This window comes from Hyalella azteca, unplaced genomic scaffold (genome assembly GCF_000764305.2).
Source record: "Hyalella azteca isolate HAZT.00-mixed unplaced genomic scaffold, Hazt_2.0.2 contig12059, whole genome shotgun sequence".
NCBI lineage: Eukaryota > Metazoa > Arthropoda > Malacostraca > Amphipoda > Hyalellidae > Hyalella > Hyalella azteca.
This window is the reverse complement of record NW_025942027.1, coordinates 10015-30108: the sequence shown is the minus strand read 5'-3', so window position 1 is coordinate 30108 and position 20094 is coordinate 10015. Positions and strand designations below refer to the sequence as shown.

The following is a 20094-nucleotide window of genomic DNA, read 5'->3' as shown; positions in this document are numbered from 1 at the left end:
GGCAATACAGTAGCCTAGAACACCATTTGAGTCACCTCCGTATCACATAAGCCAGTCAAAAGTTGAGCCTCTAATGCTTCAAAATTTCTCTCGAAATCAATACTTAATCTAACTTAATCTCTAAGGTCTCCGTTACAGTAAAACGGAACATAATTTTAATTAAATGGAACATGAATCAGTAAAATTTCTAATAAATCTTTTACCTTTCTTCTGAAATCAAGCGCATTGATCAGAGTTTGCAACTTTTCGAGCTGTGATCGTTTTCGCAACCTCATTTTAGGTTATTTTTCGACCAATTTCCCCCTTTTTTGGGGATTATGGGGGGGGGGGAAGGAGTGAAAATTTCGGAAATCCGACCAGAATGTTTGCTACACAAAATATGCGTACGGGTCTGTGCCAATTTTCATGAGATTCTATCCTGTGAGCTCCTGGGAAAAATAACTCGAGTGAAATCTTTGACCTCAAACCCCCCTGTACGTGATTATATAGCAGCAGCATATCAATGGTGGAGAGTATAAGTATAGCGTCCGCTTCGCTAGCCGTCAGATACGATGCCGATCCCGACTTGCATACTGGTTCCTTTCTTATAGGATTTTGACTCAGATGCCAGGGTGAGTTGCGTGCGATAGTGGTGAAATTTGAATATGTTTACTTTGTGAAATATCGTGATTTGTGTGATTATAATGATGTGTCATGTGTAGGTATTTACTTTTGTTTTCTGTTGTAGGATCGTGCGTTATTACCTCCATGCTTAGCTATCTCCTCGCATTTTGCTCTCCTCGTAATTTAGCTTTCTTCGCATTCAACTTGTTAATTCGCTTAGGACTTGTGTCGCATCTCTGTAAAATCGTTAGTTTTGATTTGTCTTGTTTCAATTTGCTGTTTATTATCAATACATTGAATTAAGCTTCTTATTTGAGTTATCAATCCGTTCAGTCCAAGCCTTTGTTAATCAAGCCAATAGGGAAGTTGTATTTAATTTCCGGTCATTGGTGGACGTGGCAATTAGACCATCCGAACTTTAAAGTGACGCGATTGGCTATTCGGGAATATAAGACTAGTTCGTCACACTATTGCACTAGATAGAGTGCACTAGAGTCCTAAATGGACTGAACTGGAGACTATTGCACTGGAGATGGTGCACTAGAGTCCTGAATGAACTGAACTAGAGGCTATTGCACTAGAGAGTGTGAACTAGAGCCCTAAATGGACTAAACTAGAGACTTCTGCAATAGAGAGTGTGCACTAGAGTCCTGAATTGACTGAACTAGAGACTATTGCACTAGAGTACTAAATGGACTGAAGGCTTGAACTGTCTGCGACCTGCCGGTGATTTTCGCCGCCTAGCACACATGCATACACGTGTTCAATTTTATGCTTGTAAGAGGTTAATTGTTAAATTGTTAAAGCCTTGCATTTCCTCCTTTGCAATCCTCGAAGCTGCCCTGTTGCAGTAATATATTCTGACTCCATGTTCAGTTTGCTATTGATCCAATCATTGCGGCTGGATTCTTATGTCCCCTGTGTCTTTGAGATTCATAGGTTGATTCATGCCATAAGCCAATTATTTCCTATGAAAATTAAGTTTATTCCAGGCCATAAGAACATTGAAGGGAATGAGCTGGCAGACTTGGCAGCAAAGACAAGGTGAGTTTATCACTTCTACTTATATAATTTTATTTGCAATCAGTGTTCACACTCGTAGTATACTGTCCGCACTCCACTACTGATCGATTGGTAATCTTCTTGGAGGAAATTGGGGTAGACAGCTGGTTTGGGAAATAATAATTACAGACTGAAATTGTCACCTAACCAGTCTGACTGTAACCTCTAGAGACAAACCCGAGGACTACAAAAAACTAGTGGCGATCAGTTGTAGCCTTCAGTACTAGCAGCCACGATAGGCCGGTGTACACTGCACATGCACTCTAGCTGCATACGTCAGTGACCAGCACTGATGCCATTACATTCATTTGAAACTTGTTCTGAACTCGTACGTACGTTCCGCGCCAAGTATGTACACTAACATAACCACCACGTTGTGTGGCCAGCCCAATGTTGCCAAATCCGTCCAAATGCTAGTTACTAATCATGGATAAATTTAACTTTATAACTTTCAATCAACGCGTTTGCAAGGAATATCGCGTTTGGCCCCGAACCGCATCGTCATGTTACGTCTCTTTTTACCACGTTTTTCTTAGCTCGCTTTCGTGTCCGTCTGTCTGTTTGTCTGTCTGTCTGTTTGTGATGATCAAATCTTGCAATCGATATCTCACCAACTTTCCCGCTAGCTAGCGCTCTGAAACTTTTAGGGAAGCACAGCTCCCGATGACAATACAATAATCAATAATTTGTTGCACGTTTCCAGGCGTATTTATCACTATTATAAACAAATTAATTTTCGAAGTGGAAATTTGTTTTCCTTTAATCGATCGCAGCGCCATTCCCCCTAAAGCGGCGATATTCAGAACTAACAAACGCGGTTAATACTGTATGGACTTTATAAATTTTTGTTTGAACCGTTGAAATAAATAAACCATGAGCTAAATTTATAAGTACTTAGAAAAGTTGTGTTGTTCTTATTCTTTATAAAAAGGAGATTGGAATTTCGATTGCAAGATTTGATCAGCACAAGCATACAAACTAACATAAAACTAAAAAGTAGAAAATAAAATGCATAAAAAAATTTTTTAAAGATCACGTTTTTCATGCGGACTAAAAAGTAGAAAATAATTTTTCGGCAGCTACTGATCTCTGTTTGCTTTCATTCTCTTGGTCTTTTGTATTTCAGTTTTCTTCACAAATCTGGGGAAGCCAGTATCTTCTCGAAATATTCTGCTTAGTTCCGACACCTGGACATGATAATACGTATCCTGTTTTTTTTAATCCCTCCCTTTCCTCCAATCCTTTACTATTTTTCTAGTGAAATATGATATGAAAGATTACACTGATTCGCGCCCAAAAACCCCCATATATTTTTGGTGCCAGGCTTAAAATACACGCACGCAAACTTTAACAAATATATATAAGATTATCTGATCCTTCGCTGACCTCTCCTCTCTAGTTAGGGAGCCGATCCCAGTAAATTTTCAAGGCAGGGAATAGAGCAGGCCGTCGCCGGCTGTAGAGCCGCCGTAGGGACGCGACAGAGTCACGATAGAGCAGAAATGTCCGCATTAGAGACGATATCGCCAGCCGTGTATCAGCGTTAATTAACCTCTGAGTACCTGCCCAGGTGTGCTCTGTCCTGCCGTCACGCAGCCCTTACTGAGCACCGCCTGCTCAAACCTGCCCAACGCCTGCTCTGGGACGGCTCTGGCAGTGTACGCGGCAGTTACGCGTCACCGTTTGTCAACAACGATTTAAAAAATATTTGTTCCTTCTCTCTCTGAGCTCAACTAGACTTTTCTCTTGCAATGACAGGTTGTATTGGCATTGGTTACTGACAGTCTCATCGTATTGACTTTAGCAACGCAATTTAGAATCTAACAAATTCAATTATCGAGGAAATATACACATCAAATTACTCACCGCTATGAACTATCTGCAAACGTCGACTGAAGCTCCGGGATTCGAACGCAGATCCTCCGCGTCGTAGTCCACGCCTGTACCAGGTTAACCACGCGAACACCTTACCAGCCTAGGCTCTATGAACTACTTAACTATAATACGGAACAAATGATTCGCCATCATCTAGCAAATCGAGGAAAAGCTATATTTGTGGTTGAACTTGATAGATATTACTCATAATGCACTAATTTTAAAAAATGAACAAAGTAGCCATTCGTATGATCCCGTCAGCTAGATGTACGTAAGTGAGTATTATAGCTAAATTTGTTTAGTAATTTATCTTATTGCATTAGCTTCATGTCATTCGATAGTTTGATAGGAAAATTAACAACGTACGCAAATCATTAGTCTACTGAAATCGCAAGTTCTCCAAGAGTTTTAATGCAAAGAAAGCGCCAAATAAATTCGCCATATCTTCAATGAAAACGTTTCGGCGACCAGCACTGAAACGCAGGGAAAGTCGATCAATTTTATGAACCGATGATGGTGCTGGTTTACACATTTTCACTGAAAATATGGTGAATTTCCTCGGTATTTTCTTTGCTCTAACATTTACTGTTATTAACGCGTTTTCTGTATATCCATGTTAGAAAACTTTCTCATGATAAACTGATTGATATCTCACTTTAGAAAAGCGTGAATGAACTTCAACTTTTCTGTTAGAGTGTTAAAACTGGAAGAGCATATAAAATTCTTACGTAATTCGAAGTATTAAAATACTGACGTGAAATAAATATCACAAATGGCACCGGAAATTGGCCCAAAATATACTATACTATGTATAGTATATTTTACTAAATATACTATATAATATACTATACTATGCGAATGAACTGGATGGAGGATGAAGTTCATTCTCCCGTCACTGTTTCCAACCCCTAACCCTCCTATCTCTCTCAAAATCCCCCCCCCCCATGCACTGCCTGCTTAGCTGCTCTGTTCATCTCGCTGCCGGGCAATCCCAAGTAACAGCGCGGCAACAGCGCAGAGTTCCGTCCGTGCCGAGCTGCTAGAATTTTGTCTCTATATCAGCCATGGCGCAGCGCCATTTTAGGGATAGATGGCCGGTTATAGTTTCACGGCTCCATCCTGCTAAAGCGCGACCAGCCCGGCTAAACCCGGCGCCGGTCTCGGGTCAAAATTTTAACTGGGTAGCTCATGCGGAGATTGGGAAACAAGCAAGTTTGACATCATTTTTTTTTTGTAGCATCACGAAGAGTTACTACAAGCCTTAAACTGAACATGTGACGTTACTAGTGGGAAACCGTACGCAAAGCTTAAGTACTTGCCCAAACCTTGCTGATTGTCAAACCATACGTGTCGGAACCCGAATTCTGTGAAATATATTTTTTTAGAACGTAGTATTGGCTGGACTTGGAAGATCAACTTCATTAAAAGATTCGAGTTCTGATATTATATATTACGTTAGAATTTGACTTAATAATGCGTAAATATATTCATTTTATAACTAAAATATGGATTCTCGCTTAACTGTGATATTATTTTGATAATTCATATGATTTAGCTATTAGCGTTTCGGGACTAGACTGAACTTCTTGTAGTTTCAACGTGATTGGTCGAGTTGCTGGTAGCCTCTCGTCGACGCACGTTTATTCCCCTAGGCGTCTTGGACGATGGAGAGCTCAGTCTCTTTAGAATTAGTTTACGTTTATTCGACTAATAACTTGTGACTGGTTTACCAAAGGATTAAAATTATGATTCCTTTATTTTATTGTATTAAATTGTCTTTTTTTGCACCTGAATTGTGAAGCTAGTCCATTTTGTTGCGCTGTAGACGAGGTATTGTGGCGAAGTTATTTTAGGTGAGTTACAGTTCGCGGGCAAATTGTGTGTGCTCAGTTTGACTGGTTGGAGGGGTCCAGGCGTTTCGATTCGAATTCAGAGAGCCAGATCTGGGATCTCTACCGTAGTTCAGCACATATCTCGTAAAAAGATACACTAGCGGACTAATTACGGCGTAGGTGGAGTTCTTGGATAGTTCCAGTTGCTGGCAGAGCTCTGGTACGGCTAGTTCTCGTGCCGAGCACTTCTCGTGTTGTGAGGGCTAATAACTTCTGCACTCGAGTATATTTATCAGCGTCCTGGTGCAGCCTCTGACGCGACTTTCGCGCACCTCTGACGCACCTTTCGAGCGTGCAGCCTCTGACGCATGCTTGGGATTAATCGGAATTTCGCAGTGTATCAGGGCTAGTTCCCGTACCATTTGCACTTCATTCTTGTTATTCGTGACAGTGTATTAGGGCTAGTTTCCCTAGTCTCTGCTGCTTGTTGTTGGCATCTCGGTGCGGCTAGTTCCTGTACATTTGCTGTCCATTTTTGCGATTCTTGGCAGTGTATTAGGGTTAGTTTCCTTAGTCTCTGCGGCTGGTTGTTGGCATCTCGGTGCGGTTAGTTCCCGTGCTATTTGCTATCCACTTTGTTATTCTTGGCAACGTATTAGGGCTAGTTCGCTTAGTCTCTGCTGCTTGTCGTTGGCATCTCGGTACGGTTAGTTCCCGTTCCGTTTGCTATCCACTTTGTTATTCTTAGCAGCGTATTTGGGCTCGTCCCCTAGAATGTTTCATGTGAGCTGTGATGAATGTTTCATGTGAGTAGTGATAAATGCTACTTCCGAGCTATGATGAATGTGTCATACGAGTTGTGATGAATGTTCCATGTGAGCTGTGATGAATGCTTTTTCATGCTAGTTAATGTGGAACCTTCTTGATCGCACCGCACTCTGGATTATGTGAGCTCAGGTTAGCATATGCTGTAGCTTACATCGATGTTGCAAATCTACATAATCAATCAATAAATTCTTCACACCAGGTCGCGGCTTACTACTGTTCCTAGAGCTGCTCCCTGTGGACAAAAAGTGTTATTTACGAGCATGATATTGAGTTTATTATGACACGCTGACTTGATAAGGGGTATTAGCATCTCTTTCCCAAATAAAAATTTAAAGTGAAGCAGCTATGTTTTTATGATTGCTATTGGCGGACGTATCGGAGCAGATAGCTCATAACCGGAGCCCACCACCATCCCCTCATAATTATGATGCACATATTGGAGCTCTCGCGGGTTAGTCCCATCCTTAATAAAAATTAAGAGTGGAGCACCTATGTTTTTATGATGGCTATCGGCGGACGTTATATGTGGAGCAATTATAATTTATACAGTGAATTAAGAGTGGCGTGCACCGCCTATCCCACACCTAAAACCTGCTGATGGCCTCCCTATCTGTAAAGCTCTTCTTCCGCCAATTACCACCCATTGGCACCGGTTGAGCATCGATGAGCCACCGGTGGCCACCTTCAAAATAAAAACGATAAAAATTTTTCCTTTAGCTTCAAATCCGATGCCATTGCTTTTTTTTATATTGCTTCAGGCAATCACCATTCTGAGGGCTACGTATACAAATCTACCATGGCAGTACTAGTGAAAATATCAGACATGTAGAGGAACAAATTATCAAAGTACCATACACATACCTAGTGAGAAATCGACTTGAAGAAAGTCCCTGCCTGCAGGATTCGAACTACGATCTCCCACACGCGAAGCCAAGCCTATAGCCAAGCCGTTGAGCCATCGGAGAGGACTTGATACTAGAGTTATTTCAAAAGATTTCATTTAGAGTATTGCAAGTATTAATTTCATCAAATGACGGAGGTTACTGCTACCACCGTACAATTTACGTCCATCAACAATTTTATTTGAACATGGTACTATATTCGAGTAAACAAACGCTGAAAGAAACTTCGCTTATCCATAAGGAGCGTTGGTTCAGCTCGGAGTAAAAGCTGCGGGAAAATGCTTATTAAGTATCGAAGCATTATAGTGTATTACACCAACTTTGACAGCGGTTTGTTTCGAAATATTTTCACCAAGAATATTCTTGCGTGAAATAAGGAATTGGTATCACTCAATTATTCTGAAATGTCAGGAGTGAAATACCTGCACCACTTCGATTCACTACTTTTCTCTAGACTAATCTTAATCTTTTGAGCAGGAAAGATACTGGGACCATTTTATTCGAAATTAAGACTTAAAATCAAAATAATTATCTGACTGTATAAGCAAATTGCCCCTAAATAATTAAATTTCACTATCGAAGTCAGCGATAGAGAACCGAATTTTTACTCGTATCCTTCTGCGTAAAGAGGATACTCTTTCGACACGCAAATTACCCGAAAAATACATATTTCAAGCGGGACATGGTAAAGATTAGTATAGAAGCTCAATGCCGACGCGCATCAACCCCACAGGTAACCAACAGGTATGAACACGTGTGGTAACGTGTGGTGCATGTGTGCATACTCGACTCGACTTCGTAGTGCTTTAGAGATGCTGAGCTGCTGTCGACTACGTCAACGTGGCTTTCGACTATTGATAAACGGAGCAGCTTTAGAATATTGAAAATATTATGGAACACGCTTAATCTAAACATACAATTAATACCTACTTAATGATGCAATAATTAGTCTCATTTGATCGCAATATTTCCAATACAAAGAGTTGGCGCCTACGCAAAATTCGCAATAAATTTGCGCAATATCTCAGGTGAACATGAAAAAATGGATTCGCCGTCATCTTTTGAAAAAACAGTATTCTATGCGAAACATTTTCCATTATTCCACGGACAATTTATATCAGGAGCAGTCTGATACATGCCCAGTGCCTTCACTTTGAATATAAAAATTTGTCTTTGAATATAAAATTTGTGTACAACTTGCTTCTGTCTCAGTTTTATTGGTACCTACCGAATTCACGCTAAATTTTGCTAAATTTTCATAACAAAATTTAATCTTACAGAACTAAGTCATGGTTTCGTCTTGATCTCGAATGACCCTCAACCCAATGACATCTTACTACGTGGGAGAAATTACAGTGGTAAATATTTTCGTGCACTGTGAAGTTTGTAATGGAATGCTAGTTTAAGCGTGCTGGGGAGACTGCTACCTCATGACTTAGGAAGGAAATGATACCAGGTGCTCACTGGGCAGTGGACAGATTCAGAGTGAATTTATTCAAAAGGTACGTTACAACGTAGGATAAGTTTGTCGTTCAAGAAGATCGGATCATAAGTACAGGTTGGTAAATTACGGGCGCTTATTACATTTCTACAGTTTGGGCAAACGGTTATTGGTGGCTTACAAGAGATTTGCCTGCAATGCGCCATTGATGATTCAGACCCTATTAATCATCAATGATTCATCGTTGACTGCCATTTATCCTCGACACCCTCTCGATTTATTGGGTTTTTATATCGATTTTCGGTAGATCTGGCCGCCCATCGTTACGCCACCTATAATCGTCGACGAGCCACCCTAAATTTTTATTTGAGTTTCACACCTTGTACGGTAATGGCTGCAAAAGTTCAAGCTTTTAGATAAAACTCTTGCTAGCAGGGCTCTTCTCTAATCCGTTTCTGAAATTTGCATTAAATACAATTTCGTAACTGGTAGGGCCTACATCAGAAAAACATCGAAAGACATCAAATCGTATCTCTATCGAGTTTTTGCGTGGCGCGTTTAATTTAATATTCAACTATGTAACCGACACTGGAAATTTCACTGATAGCAGCGATTGTCAAAGCATTAATTCCTAAGCTCATTGACATATGACACTTTTCTTGAAAAATGTGTTAGGTAGCTGGTAGGGACGAATGTTATGACTTATGAAATTACAATTTAAAAAACTGTAGTTAAAGATACGATTTAATTCGTGCGTTAATTTAGGCATAAACTTGTCGACTATTTTTATCCGGTAACTGTTGAATTTTTGCCGCGACGAGCGACTAAACATGACGACTTCGTTCTGGCTTCAGCTTTTCTATCGCTTTTGAATAGTGACGAATTAAACAAATTTTTCATTGTAATTTAGGAATATCCCGTTCCTATGACGATCTCTTCGTTTTTATTATTTTAATCCTTCGGACTTGAAACTACGCATCAAAGTTAATCTCTGTTCTCCGTGATAAGCACCAGCACGTATGTGTAGACGATAATAAACCGGAGGAAAATTAGAGCAAATGTTTAATTAAATGAGCGTTTAGGCAGCCGTAATCTGCTGCCAAGATTACGATGATCGATGAAGTCGCGAGCTCAACGGCTGCGCAATAAAAAAATCGGCTGCTCACAGTGTACGTGAAAAATATTAACAACTATTCATACTGGACGAATAATGTAATGTTTTTGATCTCATATCAATATCTTATCTGTGTGTTTCATAGGAAATTCTTGAAGTTCTCAATCTGTTTTCCGAATTATCATTGGCTGCTGTCATCAATCACTCCTCGTGTGCGTGCTCGAATCAATTAAGTGGAATTTCCCGGTTGCCTCATTTAATTAAGTAAAAGTTAAAATTATTTAAATTCTGGCTTTGCTTTGGCCATATACAGTAGCCATATTGCGATAAACGTTGAGAAGATGAGGAAATTAATTACACAGAAAGTGATATGTTAATTATGAAAAACGACAAGCACCTATGAGAGTCGTTCATAATGCGTAAAATAAACGGGAAAGAACTAATGATTTTCGCAAAAATTGGAATGAATATCTTTGGAATGCTTTTGATCGCAATATGAGTTTTGAGCGTCGCTGCAACGATGCAAAAGAAGGCATCAATCAAATGCCGCGCTAATGACACTTCTGGACACAAAGCTCAGCTGTTGTTAGGGACTCGGAGGTCTTGCGGGCTTTTTATTAGAAGGGGACAAATTTGTACATATTTGCTTCTCAGTGCTGAAGGATGCACGTCTTAAATTGTTGTATACTGCACTCGCTTTTTGAGAACCTGTAATTGACTTAGTTTCTCATTATGCTAGTGCATATTTACTTTCATAATGAGCGTTTAGTAATGTAAGTATTTACACAGTCGAGTTTGGATTTAAATGTTTATTTAATCAACGAATTCAAAAGAAGTAAAAGTGGCTGGAAGCAGCAACGGTGCTTTCAGTAATAGCCAAGATGCTTGTAAGGTTTTCATTTATTTATTTATCCTCCTGGTAGCAGCAACGATGAAGTAAAATTTTGTAAGCAATGGCGATGAAGTAAAATAAGGTTGGCTTGCTCTGAGCGTGGCTAAGTTTAAAGGGCTCCAGATATGTTATCGCAGGCGCTGCGACGTAGCCGTGACGCCAGACAACGTAGACGTTACGTATAAGAAATGACGTAGCACGGGGGAAAGGCTCATCGACAGCACTGGACCCGAAACTTGAGGAATGTAGATACTAGAAAGGCATAAACATAATCTTTATCAGGTTCATACAGGATTTGAAAGTAAAATTAATAATCTGCAATTTCAGCAACAAAGATCAAATTAATTCAAAATCTTTCAACTGACCTGAGGTTATTAATGCCCAGTGTTACGACTTTATGAATATGGAATGAATGAAGAGTTTAATAGAAGAAATTTGGAGGAAATCAGTTAGAGGAGTAGGGAGTTGGACGGAAGAAGACAGCGAGAATTATAGCTAAAGGTTTCACTGCGTGTTGAAAGAAGATGAAAGACTTAAATTAGGATTGCACATTCCGAAACAGTATAACCAACTGCCATCGTGAATTGCACGAACCCTCTTCTCGCATAATAGAACTATCGATATTTAATAAACTTTGATTATACTTTGAAATAATTTAAAATATTTGTAGTAATTTGATATATATTCAACATACCATATATTTAACAACTTTGATATATATTTGATATAGATTTTATTAAAAAAATTTAATATATATATTTGAAATAAACTTAAACTTTGCTATAGATTTGCATTATATTAGATATTACCTTGATAGAAATTTGATATAAATTTGCTTGAAATGATACACTTAAAAAATGTGTCCAACTTCCTACAGGAGCGAAAATAAGCATAGTTAATGCAAACCAAACAAAAGGAAAATGACGCGGCATTCTTACAAAATAAGGGACAGCGAATAAGGTTTATAGGAAGTTTGAGAAAAACTTAATGAATGACGAGTATTATGCTTCTGGAGACACTGATTAGTTGATTGCACAAAACTCTAGTTCGAAAGTATCACAGAGTGACGATCACCGCTCGGAACAGCCAAATGAATCTAAGAAATCTGAAGAGCTTGTTCATCCAGTTCTGGACATTGACTTGTCCGTACGAGCTGGGCAAAAGGCAACTGCACTGCGCCGGAAGTAAATAATTCGAGATTACCTTTATTATTATGGAAGATTGTTAGGAAATAATATTTAGCTTTGAAATTAAAAAAAATAATCGGTGAGAAATTTAAGGAGCGTAACGATAAAGTTGATTTTGCTGTCCTCTCACAGTAACTATAAAGTTTGTTTTACTGTGCCAGGCTCTCAAAATGGCTTCTACGAGCAATAGCATTTAATTACAAAATTTCATTCTTATTTTTTGTTGGTCCGGTAGGAATATTTTGAGCCATTGTTCGCGTACCAGGTCAGTTCCGGATGAGATTTCCATTGATTTCGATTATCCGTTTGCAATTCTTCTTTTTGCACAGGTCTGTGTTCTTTTGCTTAAGTTTTCTCTCAAAGAAACTGCAAGCTCCGAAAAGTCATTTGCCTTGTTAAGATATCTTTCGTTCAGGTGAAAGAAGCTCTTTTATTCTTGCACTCTAATATTTTGATTATCATGTGCATTACGGAATATTTTTATTTCTGTACAATTAAATCCTGGTAAAATTGCCAATTTTCCTAGGGTACAAAATAGCAATCAATTGCAGTGGTGAACTCTATTGCTACTTAAAATAACGTAAAGACTTTATGACGATTGTAAAATGGAATCAGTCAACCATTACTAAATTTTTTGGAAGTTAAGCGTGCCATCAGCTATAAATTACATCCGCTAGCTAGACAGTGGGTAGAAAATTTTCCCTGTTTCAAAACCCGTTGGCTTGATGTGGATCTTCTCTTTGTCAACCATTTTCAATTCACTTTCAAGTTTTTATGGCTTGGGAGCCGAGGTTAAGTGTTAATTAGATCGTTTCCTGCTAGATTTGTTTAAATATCTATAAGGAACATTTAATGCTTGAGCCATTTTACTCTATTATTTATAGCCAATCTTTTTAATTTCTCCACTACCGATCCACTTTCAAATAAAAATAACAAAGGAAGTCAGTAGCTCTCTCTCGTCCATCTTAAAATCTTGTCTTTCTTGTGCGGAGCAGATTGACATGACATTTAATTTCAGGACTTTGTGTCAAACAGGATTTGAATTCATCAAACACGAATTTGGCTTTCGTGATAGCAATTAATATATTCAACCGATAGGCTTAACATTAAAAGGCAAAAAGGAGAGCAAATAACTAATAAGATTTCAAATTCTTTTGATTTCTTGTTTACGCTGTACAGGCTGCACGCACATAAAAATTTCTTATCTGCTGTCATAAAACCTCTTATCGCTGGTTTATAGAGCCTGCCGGTGTGATCAGATATATGCTCCTTATATAAAAACGGTAAAATATCAACAGTTATCCATGCATCTCATAGTATTGCTGGCGAACACTTAGTGAGCAGTTAACTCCTGAACTACATCATCTACCACGTAAGTAACTTGAAAGCTGTCGTGTTATAGACGTGGTGCAGGCTCTGTTCTTTGATAATACATGTTCCCATTTAATTTGATTTAAATAACGAGAGCACTGTTGCAGTTATGTCCTTATAATTATAGGTTGAAATGGTGTACAAAATATATTCAAACTGTAAGTAAAAAAACGATAAAAATGCAGTCATTTATTTATTTTTATAATTTTTATTTCCATGCAAATATTGAATTTTGCTTGAAGTCGAATTTTAATTTGCTAATCCAGGCCCTGTTACGCGGTGACTTGTTTTTACACTGCAGAAGCTGTAACCACCTTTAATAAAAATTTTTTATCTGCTTAACCTCTAATCATTGGTTTGTTGAGTCTGGCCGTACGATCATATATATGCTACTTATATAAAAACGGTCAAATTTCAATTGTTATCCATGCATCTGATAGTATTGCTGGTGAGCACTTGTCCTCTTACCTGAACAGAATATATTTAAAAGGATTCTCTATTTAAAGTGTACATAGTATATGTTTATTGACCTTCGAAGAAAGATCCAAGCACGTTGTATAACTGTGAAATATTGTAAATTGGGCTGCACAATTTTGGTGATGGCTTTTCTGATGCAGTTGAATTTCTCGGTACGATATGCATTTAATGTCTTGACTCTGCTGGTAACAATAACGTATTTTGTCAGTACAATACAAAATAAAAAATAAATTTACTATTTTATACTAACCTCGAATTCTTTTCATACATTGCTCCACATACTAGCCTAAACCCTTTATCGGGCAGGTTACCACCCAGCAGGCATTCAGTGGTTGAATCAACATTGAATCAACTACCTATTACGACATAGAGATCGGGGTGAAGAGAGGTTTAGAATGAAAATTGAAGCAACATCTTTCATGAAACGTTGTACCGACGTTACAACGCAACGTTGAATCGATGTTGCTACTACGACATTGCTGCAACGTCAAATTCTCTAGTTAAATCAACGTTAAAGAACCAACCTGTTTTTCGTCCGTAGCGGGATTCGAACCCGGGATCGTGGAGACCGCGCGACGCCTTAGCAACCTTGACCACGGGATCTCGCGTGCATGAGCACTGGAAATAAGCTAAAGAATTGTTCGACTCCTTGAAAATTGAAATGCATTCTCTGATCATTAATCGTACATTAATATGTACAGGGGTTGGACAATATAATAGGAACACCTGATAAATTTAGAGAAACTTAATTTAATACGGAGTTTGACCCCCTTTATAGCCTTCAATACTGCTTCAATACGTCTGGGAATCAAATCGTACAGCTTCTTGACTTGTTCTATTGGAATTTTCAGCCACTCTTCCATCAAAACCTTCTCCAGTTCATCCAGACAGGAGGAGGACTCGTCTGGCTTGTCTGAGAATATTGAGGGACTCGTCTGAGGATTCGTCTGACTCGTAGGAGGAGGACTCTCGTCTGAAAATATTAATCGCCGCCACTGGTCTGGAGACCAGGTTTTGTGGTCCTTGCACCACAGCATCCGCTTCTGAATGTTTCCAGAAGAAAGTAGAGGTTTCCTGATAGCAGCTCTTCCATGGTATCCTCCCTTATGAAGCTCACGACGAACGGTTTTGGCAGAAACTTCGTTGCTGAGATGCTGATTTAACTCTGCACGCACCGTTGTAGCCGAGATCGCCTATTTTTTTCATAATGCGGTTTAATGTTCTTCGATCGCTATCCGATAGCTTTGATCGTCGACCACATTTAGTGCGATTATTAGATGTTTTCCCGTTTTTCGAATTGCGTAACCATCCTTGATATAGTAGCTCTCGAAAAACTGAAAACATCAGCGACTTCGGTGATCGAAGCTCCTTTCATGCGAGCACCAACAATTTGCCCTTTTTCGAAATCAGTTAAGCCACGCATCTTACATAATTTTTAAATAAATCTAGAATATATTGTGCAATATACCTGTAATAGTAAAAACAACATATATTAATTATGTATGTATACCAATATAATGAAACTCTGATGAATATTTTGGACAGAGGAAGATTTTAAAGAAAAGGTACTAATAAGTGTAGTGTTCCAATTATTTTGTCCAACCCCTGTATATGTAGTTCATTCAATGTTTGTGTGATATCAATAGTTCCGTGCTGGTAGATGGCTAAACATTCAACGTACCGATATCGAACAGTTTTCAACGTTGAAATAAGGTTGTTTTACGTCCTTTCTAGTTTTGGTCAGATTTCGACGTTGATCGGACGTTTAGTTTTGGTTGTTCAGCCTTTCAACCTGAAATTAACATTGATTGCACGTTTGAAAATATATAAACATTCAACGTTCCAATATCAACGTTGTTTCAACGTTGAAATAAAGTGTTTTACGTCCGTTCTAGTTTTGGTCAGATTTCGACGTTGGTCGGATGTTTAATTTTGGTTGTTCTGCATTTCAAACTGAAATCAACATTAATTCAACGTTTAAAAATTAGTAAACATTCTACATATACCAATATCGACGTTATTTCAACGTTGAAATAAGATTGCTTTACATCCGTTCTAGTTTTGTCAGATTTCGATGTTGATTGGACGTTTAGTTTGGGTTGTTCAGCAATTCAACCTGAAATCAACATTGATTCGACGTTTAAAAATTAGTAAAAACTCAACGTACCAATATCGACGTTATTTCAATGTTACAATAAGTTTGTTTTACGTCCTTTCTAGTATTGGTCAGATTTCGACGTTGTAATGACGTTTAATTTTGGTTGTTCAATATTTCATCCTGAAATCAACCAATAAGCAACGTCGTTTCAACGTCAGATGCCTGCTGGGCATATACGGCAACTTAAAATCTCCGTCCAACTAAGGCCAGTTTGCTCCTTTTTTATATGCGCCCCTCTGAGAACCGCCAGGGCAGGTGCTCAAAGGGGCTTGCGCTGCTCCGCGGCTGGTGATATCGTCCCTAATGCGGGCATTTCTGCTCTATCGCGTCTTTACGTCGGCCTTATAGCCGACGGCGGCCTGTACAATACCCTGCCCTAAATTTTAACTGGGTAGCGCTCTTGATATATTCAGCATTGAATTGTAAGCAAATCCTCTGCATTGCAAGTCGATTCAATAACTCTTAGATTAAATCTTCATAAAACAATGAACAGAACTTTAATTTAAATGCAAGCATGTTATACAATCACATTTCTAACATCAAATTTCGATAAGAATCTAACTAATTTATTCCATTGTAATCTCACTAAAGTTAAGTAAGACGGTAAAGGATCACAGAATTTTTGAAGTAGTTCTTAGGTTGAACTACTAAATGCAAGTACAAAGTCTCGCATATTGCATGATTTTTTACATATATTTACATCGATTTCATTATTATTGGAATAGGTTTGTGAAGGTTTTTTAGGTCCTGCTCTATGAGAAATTAATTCCTGTACATCGACTCCAAATGCTATGCATCGGTTATCTTGTGTGGGTTAAATACCTTTATAATATATAATAATGCATATATTACCTCAATTCTAAGTCCATTATAAGATTATTTTTAGCGCATTTCCTCATTTATGGAAAAAATGCACCATTGTGTCGCCATGTCCGTCTGTCTGTCTGTCTGTCCGTCCGTGACTTCATGTTTTCGTCGACGAGAAATGCGCTCTCTGTCACTCACTGCAGTGAGTACTGAGCTATATTTTTTCTCATTCTAAACTCTCCTCCCTTTACTTAAACGTTAATATTTGATCAAATGCAATATTTAGCCTCCCATAAACTTCATGAATTTAAATGGTCTGTTTTGTCTTGATCGAATGGCTACTTATCGACTAAGAAGTAACTTGTGTTGGTCTAAACACGAATCAACATGGTTAATTTTTTTACTTTCAGACCATCAGACATCATCGGGTTAGCTGCACTTTTTCAACTAGGTTCTTGAAAAAAATAAAAAAACTCTGTGGATCCTCAAACCTGGTTCATCAGGGTTGAGAATTATGGCGCAGAATACGGTCAAGTTCAAGCATGTAGCTGGTTTAGTTTTGAGCGCCCTGGGCTCGTTGCTTCTGGATAGCGATAGTAGCGACGATAGCGATAGTAGCGATGAAAGCTATGAAACCGACGATAGCGACGATAGCGAAGAGAGCGGCGATGAAAAAATCAACGATATCCCCAAAGGGCAGACGTATTCTGTGACTACCCTTAGACCAAACCAAGCTGAGTACGACAATATTCTATCTTTGCTGAGGTCCTACATTCCAAACTGCAACCCCATCGCCATCCATAAAATCCTCAACCCTTACCTAAAAAGAGCATTTTATAACAACAAGGCTAAACTAGTGAATCGATTCCCGGATGTCAAGTACAAGGATGAGTGGCTCTTCCACGGGACAGACTCCGCCAACGTCAAACCAATTCTCGAAGATAATTTTGATTGGAGACTTCATGGAACTAATGTTGGACAACTTTATGGACAGGGCGCCTACTTCTCCAACAAGTATGTTGATTTCTGTCATATGGATTTATGTCAATTCACAATAGAATTTTTAGTATTCAAAACATTTATAATTGAAATTACATTCTTTGTATAAGATGCATGTCATCAATACCACCTTTCTTGAGGTTCAGAGATAGTTCCCGTACCATGATGTCATTATTTTTCAAAACCACTTCACTGCTCTAACTCGAGTCTGGGCGTATAGATCATAGCACCTTCAAATAACATAGAGCTTTTATCTTCGGTTTATAAGAAGACATCTGTGAACTCCTCCCAGTTTCGAATGATCGCGCCTGGTACTCGATAAAATATTCTTACAGATGATGATATGAAGAATAACCTCTGTTTGATTTGGTCATACTATTTACAATGTTTCGGTAATTTCGGAATTACAATGTTGTGTAATTCTACTTTTAAATGACTATTAATATGAAATGATTGATGTGTCAATTTGCAAATGAGTTTTCAAGACTTAATTAGAAATTAATTCTATCGCAACAGCGCTGCAGAGTCTCGCAAGTACGGTAATACCATCTTCATCTGCAAGGTGCTGGTGGGCCTCACCGCGCGTGGCGACAAAGAAACTATCAGACCTCCGAAAGACAAGTTCGTCCTCCTACGTAGCGGCGAACAAGAACTTATATTGAAGATCTTAGCGTTAAATTCAGTATCATGTGTGTGTGAAGATGTGAAGATACTCTACTGATGTGTACTTATATTTCCACAAATCATGCGTTTGGTGATGGTGTGCATGATACTCTACTGATATGTACTCATAGCACCACAAATAATGAGTGTGGTAAAGATGTGAAGATGCATTACTGATGTGTACCCATAGTACCACAAACAATGTGTGTGGTGATGGTGTGCAGGAATACGTGACCGATGTTTGCATAAAACAAGACTCTGATTTTTACAGATCCAACCGTCGTGCTGACACCACGGTTGACAATCCGGCCAAACCCACTATATTCGTCAAGTATGATGAGCAACACTACTACCCGGAGTACTACGCACTCTTTTGAGGTAAATAACTGGATTACTACATCACTATACAGAAATTTATTAATTTAGTCGCAGAACTTGGATGTATAAAGTATTTTTACAATACATTCTTGCAAAGTAAGATTGTTGTGGAAGATCATTTGATAGTTGAAACGCAGTACGATAGTAGGTTTTGACTTTTTTATTTTCCAGTTGTTTTATTGAAGAATTTTCTAAACTTATACGCTGAACTTCTGCCCTCTTCTCAGGACGAATCAAAGAATTTGTAAATTTTGTGTATCCTGTCCCCATAGAATAAAGTATTGAGTTTTAGAATAGAGGACGACTTGTTTGTCTGCATCAGGTCGTTAGAAGTGTAAATTGTGAAGGAACGCCCCGTCATGAATCGAGAAACTCAAGGTCTATTTTTATTTGGGCAGGACTTTATACCTTTAGCGAAGCTGAGATGTATTCAAATTCGCATCAAAAAACATCACAAAGCACTTTTTACTTCAATACCTTTTGGGTTATGAGCCTCGCCAAAAATCGCATACATGAGTACGGTTCTTCCTATCCGCTAGCTGGCTGCCATCGCTAGGTACTATGTATATGTTCCTTGACTTCCATGACTGCAATTATAGAATTTATGCGTAAGGAATTTGTGTTCATTAAAAATTTGTAAAACTTTACATGTTATACATCTATCCGTACCTAACATGTCTATGCTTGAATTTCAGAGAACAACACAAAACGCGGCAGTCACGAACTCAGTTCACGCCGACTACGTCCCGCCTCCTGATCCAGCGGACCAAGGGTCGGGTCCGCTGGATGCTCAGCCCAGATATGAACCCACGGTCATCCTTCAAGCCTATATCAGTTAAATTTTTTCTTAAATTAATTCAGGAAATATGTAGATATTATTGAAGACAGATTGGTGCACGATGAAATCTTGAGTAGTACTTATCGCTTATTTCATATAGCAGCATGGTTCATCGGAGTTAGTGATTTTTCTCTTTCCCTGGTCATTGATAACGCGTTATCCTCTCTGTAAATAAGTGATTATTTTCGGAGATTGCACAAACTTATAAGTTCGCCAAATCTATCGTTAGTCTATTCTGGTCTCATAATATGCCGTCTAAATATAATAATCATGTGAAGGCAGGAGCTAAAGAATCAAACACTCTTTTTTAATTTAGTTGCCCGTAATATGATCTACGAGTATATAACCTTTTGGAAGTTCACGATCATAAATCATTGTAATATTTTATTGAAAATAAAATATTATTGATTACAAGATACTGATTATTTACAAGATTAATAATCTATATTGATTTGCTTCGATTTGCTGCTCCGATGTCGCGAAAGGAATTTAAAAAAAATTGTTGGCGTCAGTTAAAATTAATGTGAACACCAAATTTGAAAGGATACGGGTGAAATGAAATAGTATTGACAAGTAATTATAGTGAAGAAGTGCCACAAAGATAATACTCCAACGATAGTAACACTTTTATGTTATTACTACATATTATTTTAATCAAACACTCTTT

At 38.4% G+C, this 20094-nt stretch overlaps 1 long non-coding RNA gene across 1 annotated transcript; it reads left to right on the top strand.

The window, feature by feature from the left end:
- Positions 1-18082: 18082 nt before the first annotated feature.
- On the top strand, positions 18083-19769 carry LOC108672981. The gene is made up of 3 exons (XR_001930944.1): positions 18083-18169; positions 18483-18589; positions 19285-19769. It is a non-coding gene; the product is annotated as an uncharacterized LOC108672981 (long non-coding RNA).
- The last annotated feature ends 325 nt before the right edge of the window (positions 19770-20094 follow it).